Here is a 19195-nt window from a genome sequence, read left to right as displayed (position 1 = left end):
TGGGGCAAAATAGCAATCAAGCCCATCATACAGTGTGCACAGATGGTGCTTGCAGAGAGGAATAAGGATGTACATCATACTGCTTCCCAGCAATGAATATGGTTTCTTCCTAAGCTAAAAGATGCAGCCAGACCCTTGCGTTTAACAGCACTCTAAAATTATCTGTTTCCTTTACCTATTTCCTTTTGAATCACTTACACCTTGGGCTTCGCAAGGTGAGAGCAACAGATTCCACTTTAATGACATACCGTATGAAAAGTGCTCTCTTAGGTTCATTTTAAACTAACACTTTATGATATTGCTGCATGACTTCTAGTTCCTATATTATGAGAAACAAACCAGTACTATTTTTCTATTCGTTTTTGCTGCACTATTTGTGATTTTACAGACCTCTGTTTTTAGCTCCTCTTCATCACTTTTCCAAGCCCCAAAGTTCTCTGTTCAGTTTCCTCCTTTGTGAAAGCCCTTCTACACCTTTGATCATCTCTGCTTCTCATCTCTCTCTTCTCTGGTTTTTCAAGATGAAGTCAACAGAACAACACCGAATCTTCAAAATACAGGTGCACAGAGATTTCTGCAGGGCTGTAATGAAGCCTGCATTTTATCCTCAAACCCTTCTCTTAGGTTCCCTAATGTTCGCTTTGCCTTTCTCATCACCGCTCAGTATGAGCCAATGGTGTCTCCAGCATCTCTTTCATGACTGAAATCAGCACTTTAAAAGCACCATCGTGTACATGTAGGTAGGTTTATTTTTCCTCCCATGACTCTTTTCACACTATTTGACACTGAATTTCATCTGCCATTTTAACGCTGTATAATTCAGTGCTCCAAGACAGTCTTGTAGCCCCTTAAAACTGGCTATGGAGTTGACTCTCCTGAATGATTTGTGTCACCTGCAAGTTGTGGTACTGGTGTCCTTTCTGGGGTCGTTTAAGAGAAGGGCGAAACAGCAGAGATGGAAGAACAGACACTTCCATTGCTGTGAATTTGGTCTCTGGTCTTCTCCTGCCCTATATACAGGAGTCTGGGTTTCTGCAGGGGGTCGGTGGAGGTTTGCTCAATCTGTGGAGACAACAAAAGGGAAAGTAGCACTCACAGCGTGTGGGCTGCAAGAGGAGCTGTTACATATTGCATGCACATAACAGGCTTTTTATGGCCTCATTAAAGTCAATGGGAGCTTGCCATCTGCTTCAGCAGGGACAACCTCAAGGTATAAAAATATTACATGTTGTTTAGATAGCGCTTTTTCCTGAGAATCATCTGATCCTTGTCATGACCTCTGAACTAGGTACAAGTTATCACTTAGAATCGTAGAATCACAGAATGGTTTGGGTTGGAAGGGACATTAAAGTTCATCCAGCTCCAACCCCCTGCCATGGGCAGGGACACCTTTTACTAGAGCAGGTTGCTCCAAGCCCCTGTGTCCAACCTGGCCTTGAACACTGCCAGTGATGGGGCAGCCACAGCTTCTCTGGGCACCCTGTGCCAGCGCTTCAGCACCCTCACAGGGAAGAGCTTCTGCCTAAAATCTAATCTCAATCACCCCTCTGTCAGGTTAAAGCCATTCCCCCTTGTTCTGTCACTACATGCACTTGTAAAAAGCTCCTTTCCAGATTTCTTGTCAGCCTCTTTAGATACTGGAAGCTGCTCTAAGGTCTCTCCTTAAGGAGCCTTCTCTTCTCCAGGCTATACAAACCCAGCTCTCTCAGACTGTCACCATAGCAGAGGTGCTCCAGCCCTCAGAGCATTTTCATGGCATTCTGTTTTTCAGGAGGGAGAACAGAAGCTGTTACTAATGCAGAGATTTCAAGAATCGTGACTGTCTGTCATTCTGCCATATGTGTCTGAGCAGAGGGAATGAGAATCAGACAGGGAATTCTCTCAACCTGTCTTATGGGACATCCTCCATCAGCAGGTCCATATCTTTGTCTGACTTCATGATCTCTTTTTCTCAATCTTGCAACTCCATCACTTCACAGCAAGCTGGCAGACTGTTGGGAAGGTTGTGAGCTAACTAGGCGACAGTGACAGTGAGACACAATTGCAGAAGCTGTAATAAGCAGTATTGATTTTGAATAAACACGTGAGTAATATTGACTCGGAGAAGCTCTCTCTTAACAAGTAGAAGGACTGACTGGCTCCAAAGGATGGATAAGTGGAAGTTCCTTTCTGGAACTGGGTAAGACAGGTTTTAGTCACAGATACGAAAGCACAGTCTGCTTCCAGCATCCTTTTTCTCAGTCCTATTGTCACATAAAGGCATACATACACAGGGCTTTGTAACTGAATGAAGAATGAAGGAAGTGGTTTAGATGGAATGGTAAAAGAAAGGGGACAATGAACGTAGTAGTGTAAGCAATTGATAAGTGAACCATGATCTGGTGCTTGAGAAGAGGTTGACATCTGAATGACACAGAAATGTTAAAGGGAAACAGAAGAAAGGTTTTGGTGAAACAAAGCAGTGAGAAGCTGGGAAAGACAATCAGTGAAAACTTGGGAGTGTGATTTTCCATTCATGGTTTGCAAAGTGTCCCCTGTAGATTTATGGCTTATGGATGAATCCCCAGCCATGAGCCATATCTGGATAGAACAGTCTGGATGCCCTCTACCAGAATTTCTATAACAGTTTCCCTTTCTTCCCATTTACAGTGCAGCAATCTTCTCTTTTATATTCACAATGACACATGCCATCAGTTCCCTTAATCAGTTGCACAAGATTCCCATGGTGACACCATTCCTGGAAAAGGGACATGGAGGCAATGTTCATAAATGTCTTTAGATAATGAATGGGCAGAAAACATGGGTGTAAACCTGTAGCCTGTGATCCTGGGTGGTGCTGTAAAATAACTTTGGAAACTTACTCAAGCCCCAGAGATCACCAGTGGCCCATAGATCTCAATATGGGACCCTGTCACCCTAATATCCCATGGATATATGGATTATATGTGCAGTAATGTTACTGATGCATTGACAGAAATAAAGAGATTGAGCTCCTTTGCATAAAATCACACAGAAAGCAGAAGTAGGGCATCTGGGAGGCAAACCCCCCTATTTCTTACAACTCTCTAGTTGTTTCTTCTGTATGCTACCAAGGAGGCTGCTATATGCAACAGGGGTCTGCTGAAATGAGGGCATTCCTTCTGCACATGCATATGCGAAGATTAAAAAGAAAGCTTTGAAATATTTTCAGAAAAGGGGTCAATTATGTAGATTTTACATGGCTTGTTATTAAGGCCAAAACTCACATCATTTTCACAAGGGCTGGAGGATACCAAGGCAAAGATGTATAGGCTAGAGTCCAAATTTGCCAGGAAGAAAGGAGGGAGAATCAAAACATTGTTAATTATATCCTTCAGGAAAGGACTCATGGTGCTAGGAATTCATCCCAAGAGGGTAATTTCAGGGCTACAAGTTGTAATATTTATTATTGCTGGTCTAAGCAAGAGCAGGGAGGAACTCGGACTGTGACACCTTCGGTAGCTTTTTGCAGAGGACTCTACCTGTAACTTGAACAGCCTATTCTAGGGAACATGATATTCTTTCCCCAGCCTATCTGAAGTCTTTAGCACCAATGCAATAATGACTTGAAAGAAAAGTGATCAACAATAATTTCTTTGGACTTTGCAAACTCTTTGATGAAGTTTCTGACAAAGGCTGTGAGGAAACCCGAGATGTTTGGCAAAAGGTAAAGTATTGTGTCATTGATTAAAAAACTGGCCAGGGTATTAAAACAGAGCAGGAATGACTAGTTAGTTATTACAATGTGAAACACCTAACAAAAGGCTATCAGAGGGAACATATTAGGTGTCTTTTCATGCATATATAAAAAGCTTCATTTAGAGGAATTAAGACTATTCTATTTTTTCAATATCCAACTAAAACTCCAGAAGTATTATTTTTCTCAATTAATATTACACACATTCCTAGGTTATCAGAAGAGTACTGAAAACAGGGTCTCCTGAAGTAAAGAAAGGTGAGTTTTATAATTCCCTGTTCAGGGTTTGATGTATTTCTCCAGTCTGGGAAGGAAGACTCTGTCTTGCTGTTGCTTTTGCGTTCATAGTTTCCACATGGGAAAAAAAGAATGGAGAATGGGTGGGAATGATCAGCACTTTATACCTGGACCAGAAATTCACTGTAGGTACAATAAAAATATTTGGGCCCAGATAGTGTTTTTCTGAGAAAATTGTAGCACCCTATGATGTACACAGCTTACATCAGAGGGAAAAACATTTTCCCATCAGCTTTGTATACCCTGTTATTATTGCTGGCTTCTTGGCATGAATTATCTAGGAGCACAGAAATTATGGGATAGTAGTACACCACTTTTCTTCTAGAGATGTCAAAACATTTCACAAAGACACTGATGTCTCTTTAGCATAGGAAGACTGAGGGGAAGGAGAGCTGGAGGAGGTACCTAAAGGCATTGTGAGACCCTGGAAGGGAACCTGCACATCCTACCTCCCTATGCAAGTGCCGTTCCCAGTAAATTGTGGGGTATGTTGTTATCAGATGAAAAACTCTGACCTTATCTTTCAGAGTTAGCAAAAAGAGGCAACGAACAGTCACAATTGGAAAGCTAACTCTGACTTTTTCTAAAGAGGAAAAGTATAGGACTGACCATTTATCTTCAAATTGAATCGAAGTCTATACAGCTCTGCATGAGCATTGTTATGTTCCTTTATTAGCAAAGCATTGTTTTGTTGCATGAAATCTGTATGTTCAATAGATTTGATTTTCCAAGCAGCTGGGTTATCTTGCACTGTGAAGGCTCTCTCTTTATCTCAATTGCTGTGCTTTTCTCAGTGCCGTTCCCAGCTGCTCAGAAATGAGCACAGTGCTTTCATCTGTCTTTTCGTGCTCTTTTTAGGTGTGACATGTTCGACAATACCTGGATGTAGGAAAATACTCAGGTTTTAATTTGGTTGTTAAAAATGTAATTGTAGAAAGAAAAATACAGGTAGAAAGATGTTGCTTTTAAAAAATAACAGTCCTGCCATGATCACACACTAATGATGTATTTCCTTAGAAAGATGGGTGTTTTCTTCAGTTTGCTCTAACACATAATTGCAGCCAGACCTTATTTATCCACAGGAGACAAGAGAATAGAAAAGAGCTGAAATATGCAGAGTTGGGCCATAGGTGCTTTTCAAGAGATGGTGACACACAATTAGGATTAATGTATGTGTTTGATCATTTGGCTTCTGGTAAATGTCTTTTGAGAGACTAGACTGTTGATTATCCACTTTTTTCTGTCCTGATAAGCATTTTTTTGTGTAAAGAAACTCTCCCCTGGCATGAGGGGGGCATGGCATGGCATGGCATGGGCTCTAAAAGAGAGCATCTATTGGCATAACTAAAGTACCAACGCAACAGGAGAGAAATGGAGAGCAACACTACTTGGAAGGATGGGATGCTTCAGTAGAAGCCTCTGCTCTGAAACCAAATAGTGCTCAATGTTATATGCAAATGCTTAGTAAACCAAGATGAAACTGCCCAAAATTTGGTGTCAGCCGCACAGCTATCCTGGAGGATGAGCACACGCGATGGGAGAGACAGATCTCTCTGGCTTTCAGCACTCAGTGTGTTATCGTTTCTGCACGAGTTTGCTCTCTTTCAGTGCAAGGAAGTGTTTCACAGCCTGGCCCTGTGAAGACAGTACTGAGGGTTTCATTGTGCAAAGAGGGCCAAGTATGCTAAATCATGAGATAGGATAAAGTCATGGCCATACACAGCATTAGTCCAGGCTGTGCATGGCCGTTACTTGGTTCATTTCTTTGTTTGCAGTCTGAGGAAGAGAGCATAAGGAAAAGGGATATGACAAGAAGCAGGAAGCAGCGTCTTCAGAAGGGGAGATTATATTTGCAAATGTACTCATATTTGCATTTTCTACCAATAGTTACAGCATGCAAACCAAGTTCCTTTTCACAAAGTTGCTTGGGCTGCAGTGTTGTCAATGGTTTATATTGGCAGGCTGCACCTAAATCAGGATGAATGGGAAGTCATCACCTATCCAGCTCAGACAGCCCTCCTGTAGGAGGGATAACCTGGGGGCCAGAAAGCCCTTGTCTGACTGCTATAAATCCATCAAGACCCAAACTGAGCTCTGATAAAACTAGCATCACTCCAGCACTAAGAAACAAGAGGATGGTCTCTTCTGTGGACCACAGTCACTCTCCTGTCTCTGTAACAAAACATCTTTGACAAGGAAATCATTATGTTTATGCTGAGAGAATGCACATTTGCTCTGGAAATGTCATTATCGGGTCCAAGTGAATGTCATTTGTATAAGAGTGGGCTATTCATATCAGCTGAAAATGTTGCCAGCAAACTCAGACAGACAAGTAGGTATGAAAGCAGCCTGCAGACTGCTCACTTTGGAGTATTTTCCTGTTTTCCTATTGCAACCATGTTTATGAGATGTGCACTGAGTACTGAATCACTCCGGTCTGTTTCAACATCTAACCAACTGAGTATTTGGCCTCCCTATTTTAAAAGATGTAGTGATACTGAAGTTTTAGATACCTGAGGCTACCATAAGGACTCTAAACCATTTTTCTTTTCTATGTGAAACTTAGCTAATCTGCACAATAGCCTATTCCAAATTACTAAAGGCTTGTTGGTAAAGGTTTGATCTACAGCCCAACCCTCCTGGGTTGGGCAGCCCAGGGCAAAAGAGGTCTTTGTCTGCTGTAGTTTACTGAAGTTTTCTATCAAAATAGATTACCAGCAAAAGCCAGTGCAAGTGTGCCTAAGGACTTTGCCTATATAAGAAAAAATGATTTTAAAAAAACCAATAAAACCAACAAAATACAGTAAGCAAAATACACCAATGATCTGAAAAAAATGGCAACATTGCAAGTAGAAATAGGAGTCCTGAGTTAGACTTTCTCTAGCAGCAGATGAAAGCCTTCCCCTTCTCACAGCTGCCCACAGCTGCTTTCTCCTTCTGCTGTAACTTACTGTTACAGAGGAATAATATAAATATAATATAACCCTCATTTATTAATTTCTGGTTTCTTTCCTTTGCATGTTTTCTCTCTTAGCTGGGATTATTTTTCTAATCCAATATCTCACAGACAAATATGCACACCAGCTCTGTGACTGGGGAACGTATTTAGGTTCAGGGAGGCTGAGATAGGACAGGAGCCCCTTCACTTAGTGCTGCTAGATAAATCACCCCGAAAAGCCATAGTCTCCATGTCTGACAGTACTGTTTACAGACTGCAGTGCAACAAGATGAGTCTTCCTTGGGTGAGATATTACCTCCCACGTGGTTATCAATAGTGGGCAATAAATTCAGTGGTGTTTCTAAGTCACCTTTTAGAATGAGGACCACTTTATTACCTACGAGACACTAATTTAGAGCAAACCTAATAGTCGGTACAGTTTTTTCAACATCTGAGATGTTAAAGATGTTCTTAAACTGCATTAAAATAATAATTTTTTAAAAATCCTTTAATAAATTTCCAGATTAGTTATGTGAGGTCCTGCAGGCATAAAAAGCACCTTGAGGAGGAACTATATTCAGCAGTGGTCAGCTCTGGCTGGAAAACACACCCTGAAGGTGAGGATGAAGGCCATGGTGCAATAGCCTTGAGGGGATGTTTCCAAGCCCAGCCACAGCAACGTCCTGGAGACTCTCTGGGGAGCACACTGCAAAGTTACTTCAAAGGACCATTGGCTGGAGGAAGAGTAGCTCCAAGGGATTCTATGAAGAAGAAGAGATTAATTTTAGGGAAGAGGGAGACAAGGACAGGAACAAACCCCCAGTTCCGGCTCTCCAAGAGCAGATCCATGTCATAGTAGTGATTAATAATAGCAATGGGACAGCACCAGGTGGGTGTCAGTGCTGCAGTATCAGAGCTGACCTTGTTGGAGACCACTGCCATGCAAAAGCACATGGAGTCCACAAATGTGAAGAAAGTGTTAGTGGTGATTACAGGCTAGAAGTGGTTCAGTAGCTTCTCCATTGCTATTGCTATTTCATTATTATCAAGAACTTATTGTTGATAATATTTCCTATCATTTATCTACTCAGCATAAAAGACAACCCAGCAGCAGTATCTGTCTTCTTAGCAAGGCCCTGCCCATACCTGACCTTATCAGGGACCCCAGGAGAGCCGAAGTCCATAATGTAGGGTCCCCTTCAGCTCGTCCCACCTTTGAACACCAGCAGTGAATTTTCTGCCTCCTGATACAGGTTTCTGCCTGGTTTAGGTACATGCCTATCACATGAGGTTGCTGTTCTATTTGACATGCAGTATTAGCCGGGCAAACTGGTAACCTGGTGCTGGGACAGGCTGGGCTGCCCAAATAACTACGCTGAGTCCAGGTGGCTTCACTCCCACCTTTCCACAGTCAGCTTGAGATGTAGCTGGGATCAGAATGGATGTCCCATTAACAGGTTAAGTGGGATATAAGGAGCAGCTTGCTAGTGATTTTTAGTTAGGGGAAAAAAATAAAGGATCTAAAAATGTACTTGTGCCTGGCAGGGTTGCTCTGCAGAACTAATCCTTTGCATTTCTTTTGCATCTTCCATCTGTGATTTCATAGTTAATTGACTTATCCATGCAATGTTCCTCTGAGGTATAGATTATCTCCACTTTCAGAGTGATAAAAATGCATGCGTAGGGGGTTTTGACGTAACTTGCTCTAAACCCTCAAGTGATTACAAGGTGGAGGACACAGTAGACCTGGGTCCCTGCTCTGCACCCCCATGGTGGGCTCCCTCTTCCTATGCAGACACACAAGAAATGGTGTTCCATGTGAGTAAGAGCTCATGCTGCACCCTGTGGAAGGCAGCAATGCCCCAAATGTTCAGCAAGGACTTTCTGTGTCTGGCCAGAGCATGAAGCATGGAGCTTCTCTTGTGCCACGAATATGAGCCCTGAGGCATGAGTCAGGCCAGTGCTCATGAAGGAGTGGTACAGTCACCATCACGCATCGGTTGTTCAGCCTGGGGAAAAGAAAGCTACAGGGAGACCTTATTGCACCCTTTCAGTTCTTAAAAAGGGGCTTATAGGAAAAACAGGGACCTCAGAGCATCCTTCCAGTACCTGAAGGGGGCCGACAAGGATGCTGGGGAGGGACTCTTCATCAGGAACTGTAGTGATAGGACAAAGGGTGATGGGTTAAAACTTAAACAGGGGAAGGTCAGGTTAGATATAAGGAAGAAGTTTTTTACTGTGAGGGTGGTGAGGCACTGGAACGGGTTGTCCAAAGAAATGGTGAATGCTCCATCCCTAGCAGTGTTCAAGGCCAGGTTGGAGAAAGCCTTGGGTGACATGGTCTAGTGTGAAGCGTCCCTGCCCATGGCAGGGGGATTGGAACTAGATGATCTTAAGGTCCTTTCCAACCCAAACCATTCTATTGTTCTATGCAGTTAGCTTTCATTTTCAGTTATCCCAGCATCAATAACTGCACCACAGCACCAGCTGTATTGATCCTGTCAATGTTCTAGAGATCAATGCAACAGCCCTGGCTACAGCTTTTCAGGTGAATCAAAGCTCAGGCCTCCAGTTGTAAGGCTGAACTTCATCCCCCTGGAAGCTATGGGAGACTTTTACCTGTCATGAGTCAGAGGGAGACACATGATACATACTTGGGGCTATGTCTGCGTAACTCCTCTAAGGGCTAATATAAGACAAGCATTGGCCTCTTTTGAATCAATAGAAGAAAACTCCCCTGCAACAGATTTCTTTCTTTGCCTAAATGGAATCCTTCCTTAGACCTTCAGTTGTGTGTTTCTAGAATTATGCTGCCTTTTAAATTGTTTTAATCAGCAAAGTAAATTAAAGAGGGATGGATAGTTACGAAGTGGTGATGACACTGCAGATGTAGTACCAGATAAAAAGCGGATGAGGAAGCACTCATAAAAATAAGGCGTCCAGCAGTCATTAATTCAAGGTGATGGTAAGACTTTAGTGTGAATTAGCTGATTAACTTACTGAACTGCTTTGCAAATATGATGCACAACAAGCAGGTTTCAGGCAACTGGTACAATTTGACCACCTCCCCTCCAAACACAATTTCTGGCTTTTGTCCCATACCACAGATCAACTACCATTATTTTTAGAAGCTGAGCTCCACCAGCACGACTGCCTTTCTTACTGCATGCAAGGCAACTCAGATGGGCAATCAAGGTGTTAGGATAATGAGGAGAAACCTTAATGAGGTCTTGTCATCCTTATTTCTGCCAGAACTGTGGCATGGGAAACACAAAAAAACGCATTCTGTTAAGCACCTAGGACACGTGTCACCTTATCCTAACACAGGTCAAGGAAATTAAGCCTTAGAAGTGCCAGTTCACTCCACTTACTATAAAGAAATTATAAGGAAGCAGCTGAGCTGGAGCCAGTCACACCAAAGACATTTGAAGTCAGCTGAGATGAATCCCACTGCTGAAGATGGATCTGGCTCAGTGAGTTCTGTTGTTGTTTCCAGATGAAGAAAGATTGGGGTCTCTGAATTTTAACAGTGTCTAATGGTAGCATGAATTCCAGCATCAAATATTAATTCAGACGAGGCTTTGATGTAAACGGGGATTGTTGCTTAGGCTGAAAACAGGCTGATGATATGTATTCATTATGTGTAGAAGCTCTCCTGTGTCTTGCTGGGGATGCCGTGCCAGCATCATTATTTTACATCTTTATTGACATTCTGGGAGATGAATAAATGTCCCATTAGCTGGTAAAGATGAAGAAATGAGACCATAGGGAGACCTAGGATTGGAAATATTCTTAAAAGAATATCTATATGACTGTGGTTTGTGCAGAGACAAGCATCCAAAAGGGGCTGGCACCTCTGCAGACACTTAAAGACCCTGCCTGAGAGAACTGAATCCAGGCAGTGAAACAGGTTGAGAGGACCACGGGTTTAAATGGGCTGAATGGGCTCAGAAAAGTAGATGATCAAGGAAGAAAGAGGTGACTTCCAACCTCCAGGTCACCTTAGCTTTCATCTTTCCAGCACCAGTGAAACCTTGCTCAGAAACCATCACAGCTGGGACATGAAGTGGCTGGTCAGTCAAAGGCATCACTAAGGAGCTCACAGGGGATGGTGACCCAAGGAGGGATTCACAGGCAGCTGCTGAAGCAGACGCCTGTGCATAGCTAGAAATATCCATTACAGCATAAGGCAGCAGCGTGCTACTGTCATCAGCTGAATACAGCCTTTATCTGGGAGAGTGACAGGGGCCCCAGTTGAGCTGAAAGGGAGGGATGTCTGTCCCCTATGCCAGAAGGTGAATCTAACAGAGATAAAGATGACTCTGAGTTTACAAACAGTTCATGGGTGCTCGAGGGTGGGATTCATTAGGATTGAACAAACCAAGATAAATATGTAAAATGAAAATCTGTAAGATCATTGTGAAGAAAAAAAGCTATCATTTGTTTCCCTGAGTCCTGTTTTCACACATCTGGAAATGTCTTGTGAGGCAGCCTGCCTCCATCAAATAAGAGGCTTGGAGGATCTACCTGAGTCTCTGTCATACAGGTGACCCTCCTGCATATAGGGGTCTTTCCTTTCATGCGGATGTTTCTTCTGGGTGCCGAGTAGATCTAAGATTCTCTCCCAGCCTTCACCCTCAAATTGCAGGGATGTTTTGGAGCAGAGATGGTCTCTGTTTGCTTTTCATTTGTGGTTCTAATTTGCTTCAAAACTAACCGAATCTTTAAAGAATCTCAGCACAAAATGATATTTTATAGGACTGCTCTTGGGCAACCACAGATTATTATTATTCTTCTTTTGTACTTTGTCAACGCCTTTCTTCCCCCCACCTCTGCATTCTATTTCTGCTTTATCCTAAGCACTTCTATTCACTCCCTCCTCACTCCTCTTCCCCAGGCCAAAATGACCACAGTCCAGGATTTGCACAGTTGTAATGACATTACACTTCAGAGAAATCACTATTTCTCACTTGTCTGCCCTGAGAGAACAGGGCCTCCTCCCCCAGTACACACAGAGACGTGTCTATAAGGCATCAAGTGCATTTATGAGCATTTGCAGAGCGTATGGGAGTCACCTTCCATCACAGGTTGCGTTTTTACAGTCATAAAGTGGCTATAATCAGGTTTCTAACTGAGAGCTTAATAGCCGTGCTTTAACGGAGTTGTAGCTTTGAGAAACAGTGTTTAATTTGACAGAGATATTAATGGGGATGACAGCAGAGTCCTTTGCATTGGAAAAAGAGCTTCTGTTACCCTGTTCTGTTGATTTATTCTTGCAAACCAAACACACTCAGTGTTTGTTGCTTTCTACACTGTAGTGAACGTTGTGCCCTGTTTGGTTACTGAAGTGGATGAATAAATCATCTATCAAACTGTTGCAAATGCATACATAGACCTATTGCTGTAGTAAAAGGCTTTTTGTTTGTTATGACTATTAACATCCAGAATGGCAAATATACCTACCAAGCAGTGAAAGGAAGACATAGCTCCAGTTAATATTTACAGAAGAAAGCCCCATCTTATTTCCAGCACATGTTTTGTCAGAAGACTAAGCAGGATGCTCAAGCCTCGTGGCAAGGAGAAACAAGGGAGTCAGAGCCTTACCCAGGTCATGGAGCTTGGTCCTGAGGACCCTGCTGAGCTGAATGAGCTCTTCTTCAAATACAATGGTCCCCATCTCCACTGGGGTGATTTATTTGCATGGTCAGGAGAGGTTTGCAAACAGACTGGATGCAACAGCTTTTCCTTCCTGAACTACCACACTGACTTAACAGGAATCATGGTAATAATGGCTGAGATCATTGATGTGTTGTAGAGATAAATGGCTTTCAGTTGTTGGGGGAGGATGGACAGATCCTGATGGCTGTGCTAAGCATGGCAAGACACTAAACTGCTGTAGGTCAGTCTCTCAGACTTGTACAGGCACCTATGATCTTCAGATATGACTTTTTTATGTCTGCCTTCTAAATCAGGAAGGCAGCTGAATCAATCTTATTAATGCATTGAGACTTTAATATTTATCAAATTGCTTTGATTTTGTGCAAAAAGCATAACTGATCTGGAAAAAGCAGAGCTTTAAAGATCAACTCCAGAGAATAAACTGGTGTTTCCACCCCTCTCTAGAACTGGTGCCATACAAGGATAAGTTGGCAAATGATTTTGACAGCATTTACTCGTGCAAATGCTGCATCAGTGGAACAGCTTGCAAAGAGCATGGGTTTGCCCCTTGTTTACTGCCCCAGAGGCAAGCCTCTCTCCCTCTGAAGCCATGGGGCAAAGGACTGCATCAGCAATCTTGGAGATAAAAACTCTTCTCCATTTTGTAAATACACTGTACACCAGCAACAAATAAACACAGCTCCAGTTTCTCAGTGCTTCCAAAGCAACACACCCAGTACAGCACATTTCCTTCCCTTGCATCGCTGACAAAGCTGCCAGCTGAATTGCGCCTGTATCCTTGGTGCCTTGGAGTGGTACCAAGCAGGAAGTACATACATAAGCCTTCAGGAACCCAGCAGCTTTTGCAGGGCTTCTAGGCTCAAAAAAGACCCCAATGCCTTGCCAGTGTCTAGTAAAAAGCGCATATTTTACTCTCAAAATCACTGCTGAGAATATGGCCTTTCTAAGAACAAAGCTTTATATATGCCAGGAGGTGACTTCAGAACTAGATCTGAAATACCACATTTTTTAACCCTGTTTATAACTTTATCTATAGCTGAAAAGAAGACTGGAGAGGTAGTGCCATCCCTGAAAGGATTCACCCAGCCATCAGCATAACCCATGAAAGTAATTTCAGGACGTTTTCTAGTGTGTGTTTTTCCTGGATGAATGAAACAAAGTTAAAATTATTTTTATCCACAACACAGATATTTAATTGTTGGAAACAGCTGTTCTTAAAGAGAAACAATAACAGTAATTAAAAAAGGGCTCTAATACGGGCTGGTTCTTGCAGGACATACATAAGCAAATCTTGCCCATTTTCAGGTAGCCCATGAAGACTTTGCCTTTGTTATCCTGTCAGTAGACTTGTAGTAAAAATCACAACCTAAACACAGCACAGCCAGGCTGGGAAACTGGAGCACACAAACATCCCAGTTCCCTCCTCAACCCCCTGACCTGCTGGAGGCATCAGTACTGATTTGCAAAGGCTACTTTTGTGAGGGCTGTGTGCTGGCTTCCACTTTCACTCACAGAAGAGAAGTGAAAAGCAAGGGGAAACGTGGAGGAGCAGTGACAAGAGAAGCATGGCAGCAATATTATTCAAGCCATTCGGAGGTAAATGTTGTGCTTATGGAAAGTATGCAACAAAAATAAAAAAGCAAGCAGGAAGGGCGCTCCGGGTGTTAAATATTCATTAGTATTCCCCGCGCTGCCTGTTCTGAATATAAGATATGTTTCAGCCAGCTCCGGTATGTGACTGGGATGTTTCCCCCTCCTTTATATGATGCCGTAGCCATCCGGATGTAGGGATGTCGCCATGGCAACACCATGATGCTACCTTTTGTTTGCTGGATGAGATGACCAGTTACAAGGTCGGCCAGCGGCGTGCATTCAGAATACAGCCAGGCTGCAGCAGCACCCATCCCATTGTCCTGGCCACCAGCAGCTCAGGGGTACGCATGCAGGAAGTGGTGGCAGCTCTTTGCAGCAGAGGGCAATGGAGACTGAGTCCAAATCCAGACTTCCTCCACTTTCCAGGACTGGTACAGGTGGGATCCCCACCTCAAAGTTTAGAAAGGGTTTTAATTTAAAGAAGTTTTATATCAGCTTGGATGCACCCACACTGAGTGAATAAGAGGAAAGCTAAGGGTTCAAATATATACCATATTGTCTGGCAGCTTCTAGGACACTCAGCCAACAGCCAAACAGTGACTATAAGGCTTTTTTGCACCGTTTTCTTCACTACTAGATTCAGCTCCAGAGTCAGTCACCTAAATTTGGCCATTTACATCTACTTGGCTAAATGTCAGCAGATACCTTTGCTCTTATTCTGATCCATGGAAGGCTGTCAGTGCAGTCAGCAGAACCTAGAAAGATATTCAGCTATAAGACTGAATCCAGGTAAGATCTACCTGGCTCCAGAAAGACATTTACCTTCGTCCTCTGTCTAGATCAAGCAGATATTTAGATTATGACAATACAAGGGTTTTCAAGGTATGCATCTTGCTCCCATGATTAGTTAAGGAGCCAAGAGTAATTATATTTCCAGATTAAACACTTCTAAGATGAGATGGGTTGAATCCAGGACCAGATGAACCTCTGCAACATCTCTGAGTAACAGAGAAGTGGGTCCCCTCTTCTCCAGATAAAGAACCTGAGATATGCTGGGTGTAGCTGACCAAGCTCTGAGTCAAATGCTGTTCCCCTCCCCACAAAGAGAATGATAAAGCAAGTGTTCACATGCTCCTTTTGCTTCTGTAGTGCCTTTGATCTGAAAATCGCAGGAGTGGAGGCTGTTGAACAAGTCTGCAGTAATGTGAGCATCGCCATGAGTTGCAGCCTAGGGGAGGAGCAAGGTGTCAGACCATGGCACACACTATCGTGGCACTGCTCTCCTGGCTACAGCAACTTAAACTTTCACTTTGAAATGAGAATAAACTTCTTTGGCCCCCACAGTTGTAAAGTTATTGCTTTGCTGTGAAAGGACTTTGCAAACAGGCTGGATGCATGCAGAAGGTGATTATCCTGCTCCTGCAGCACATGAAAGACAGGTTGGTGGCTGCATAGGCTAAAGCAGAGTATACGCCTAGATACTAGTAGAGCTCAAGTCCTACCTGGTGCCTGGAGATTGAGGGGAGGATGTTGTATGAAACACAATCCCCATCCATCCACTGCTGCTCTGTCTCTCACATTTGCTGGACATTGCCAGCCCCAGCGCTTTGCCCAGGCAAAGCCAGTTGTGTTTTCTGCTCGCGCTGGTGAAGGCAGATGTGGACAGACCTCTCTGTCACACACCACTCCAGCTGTGGCTCACAGTAATGCTACGTGGGGGCTCATAACAGATCCAGGGGCCCAGAACATCCTCTGGGATGCAGCTGGGGGTCGTAGTCTGCGCTCCCCAGATGGGCAGGCTTGCTGCCGGCTCACAACCGCGGGTGCTGCTCAAACAGCACCATCCTCTTTCCCTGCTCATCCTGCTGAGCTGGGCTCTGCTCTGACTCGTGCAGTATCAGCACAATTCCCCAGTCCGTTCACATCAGAGAGGCTTTGAGTGCTGCTGAACCGGAAAGGCCTTGGCTTGCTTTTCTGGTCCCAGACTGAATTACACTTTTGGCCTTTAGGAAAACGACTTTTTTTTTTTTCACTTGTAAACAGAGATAACACAGGAAACCTCATGAGGCCGTGGTTTACCCTAGTTCAAAGCAGAACCGAAATTTAAAAGAGAACTGGGTTTTCCCATGCTACCTTGAGTGCGGCATCCACATTATCCTATTGCATCAGAGCTTGACCACGTGGCCTGAGATCCCCAAAATTCCCAAATGCTCATGTCTCTTTGCGTTGCTCTTGACACTTTGAAGAGTCAAATTCCCTGAATGGTATGGAGATGATGTTTTACAGATGCACAGACACGTAAACTTCACATCAGAGTCTGACATGATGTTATAGAGCAGAAAAATCACAACGGTCACGTTTTGCTGGAACCTGGAATTCCTGCTGCCATTTATTCAAGGTCTTATTAAAGTCTTGTAAATACCAGCAACAAAGCATATTTCTACACACTCAAGAAGAAAGAGGTGAAGCAGCCAGCATTGTACAGTGCCTCTTTAGCTCTGGAAAACCTGCCTTCAGTATGATATGATCAGATTTGTTCACATTTAATAATGGCCTGAATTTGGCTGAGAACAGTTAATTAGCTTTGAAATTAATATTAAACACTGTAGGGGGCACCTCCCCTCTTTGTTTGCACCCCATAAGGAATAAGAAGAAAAATGCCCTAAAACTGCATGATCTACAGGGTTGAAAGGATCAGGAGAGATAGAGAGGAAAAGGGATGTGTGGGGTCGAACACCCTCATTTGTGTCACTTATTGAGGCTTGCCAGGGCAGGAGTTGTGTCTATCCCTGAGTTCATCAGAGGCTTTGCACCGTGTATCCTCATACACCACCGTGAACATATTCTCTCCAGTCTTCTCCATCTCAGTGTAGCTATCCAGGAGCTACATGGGCAGAGGTGTACATGTACATAAAAGAAGCACATGGGCAGAGGTGGTTCCTGGCCTGAGCAGCCAAAGCATGAACCCACAGCATGGAGGAGTGAGGAGCCACAGAAGACCTGAGGACAGGATTCTCTTTGGCTTTGGACATTTGGGGTGAATCACTTTGGGAAGGAGCCTGTCTTTCTCATTGGCTTTGCAGGAGCCTTAGTGGCTGTCTCAGACCAGAGGGCAGAGTTTCTGCAGGTGAAAGCTAAATGAGGTGAATCCCCGTGGTCATCCAGGGAACATGTGGCAATGCCGGCAGTTTAACCAGGTCCCAGCTCAGTGCCTTATTCAGACAGTGACTCTCCCTGAGTGTGTAGCTTTGGGGCATCAAAGAAGAGCTGATGATAAAGGGTGTAATAAATTTCCACCTGTGGTATGCTCTAACCAGGCTGACAGTGATTTTCTAACACTGCAAATCAGGTTCTGGTGGTGTAACAGGGTTTTTAATTCGATCTTTGGACAGCAGTTGGGTACTGGTATGTGGAAGGTTATCCCCTGGGCAGGGGAAGGGGAGCCTTATTTGTGGCTGTTTCTTAATAGAAATGGGGTGGCCCCAGGAGGAGCCAGTGACCTTTGGAGCAGTGATGGGCAGCTGGTGCTCCCAGGATGGTATTTCAGAGGGGTTTGGATTGATCTGCTGTGATCCTGCGGACCAAAAGCTGCTGTGTTTGCAGGTCTGAAGCCTATTTTCCTGCTGGATTTTTCTCTTAAAGAGATTTAATAGCAGCATCACCTTGATGCAAAACCAAAATGAAGAAAATTAGAACAATTAGGGAATTTTCCACAAAAGCGTTTTCTTATCTGAATTAAAACTCTAATAGAAACACATCCAGTGAGTGTCTTTTGCTGACGAACTTTGCAGGACTACATTCCTTTTGTTCCACTCTCTTTTATTCCTTTCTCTCCCTCAATTCCTGGCTGACAATTGACAGGAACTCCTTTTCAAGCGTGGGTTTGGTCACTTGCTGACAGAGAATGCGCCCAGCAGAAAATGCTCCAACTGTTGGTGTTTCCCGAGCGGGGAAAACCAAAGCCTGGGATCAGGATTACCCCCCTTTAAGTCAATCCCAGGGAATCCGCAATCTTCCCACGATGACGAAGTTTTCTCAGTGCTTTCTTAGCTAGCACAGAGAGCCAGCGAGCGCCAGCCCCGCGTGGGGGGATGTTACCAGATTAAACCCAGCGGCACAATAGGCAGGGCAAAGTCCCACACCTTCCCATCACTGCTGCCGACCGGATCCCCGCGGCTGGGCTGGGATCTCTTGTCCTGTGCTGAATGCATTACGTAAGGCAGGGATCGTTTGTCAGCCGCGATGGTACAAACATAGCTGCAGGCAGATTATGCAGAGAGAGAGAGAGAGGAGGGAGAGGGAGGAAGGTCTCTCCCTCCAGGAACGGTGCTCCACGTAACTGAGGATTGCAAGTTGGCAGGTTGGCTGCTGGCCGAGCTTCCGTGAGGGTGTCGCTGGCGGTCCCTGACATGCTCTTGTTTGTGTGGGATGCTTGAGACAGGGATGAGAGACTAAGTTGGAGCACGAGGATTGGCATGAGGATCGGACCAAAATGGAAGGGCTTCTGTCTCCGATGAGAACGAAGGTAGGGGAAGATGTTAATGTCATTTGAAGCTGTTTTTACCCGAGGAGGGGAAGGAGAGGTGTGGGGCTAGCTCTGTGAATAAGGGGCTTGCCAAGCTTTTGTCTCTTTTCTTTTCTCTCTCTTTATTTCTTTCTTCTTTTTCAAAACTATGCTCATGAATGTAACTCGGCGGAGGAGCGACAGCAGTCGCCTCCAAGAGGGGAGTAACCCATCACTCTTCCTCAAGAGAGATGACCTTTGTAAATGAGTTTGCCTTTTGGAGTAGACAGCCATATTTTTGTTTGAATTTCCAGTCGGAGGCTCTCATTGTGTCTGTGTGTCTGTGCGTGATCCCCAGGGAGCTGTACGGGAAAGCTACCTGCGGCGCAGGGAGGGATGCTGCCGGTGGGCTTCCCCAGTACAGGGTATTCAGCATCAAGGGATGCCTGGACAAGCAAAGAGGGTGATT

General features: G+C 44.1%; 1 protein-coding gene across 1 annotated transcript in view; it reads left to right on the top strand.

The window, feature by feature from the left end:
* The window catches only part of FRMD4A (FERM domain containing 4A), a gene marked incomplete at both ends in the record, with an annotated part of 371294 nt that overhangs the window by 70318 nt on the left and 281781 nt on the right, over positions 1-19195 (top strand). The window lies entirely within an intron of this gene.

The sequence above is a fragment of the Psittacula echo genome, assembly GCF_963264785.1.
Source record: "Psittacula echo genome assembly, chromosome: 1".
Classification (NCBI taxonomy): domain Eukaryota; kingdom Metazoa; phylum Chordata; class Aves; order Psittaciformes; family Psittacidae; genus Psittacula; species Psittacula echo.
This window is presented reverse-complemented; position numbering and strand designations above follow the sequence as displayed.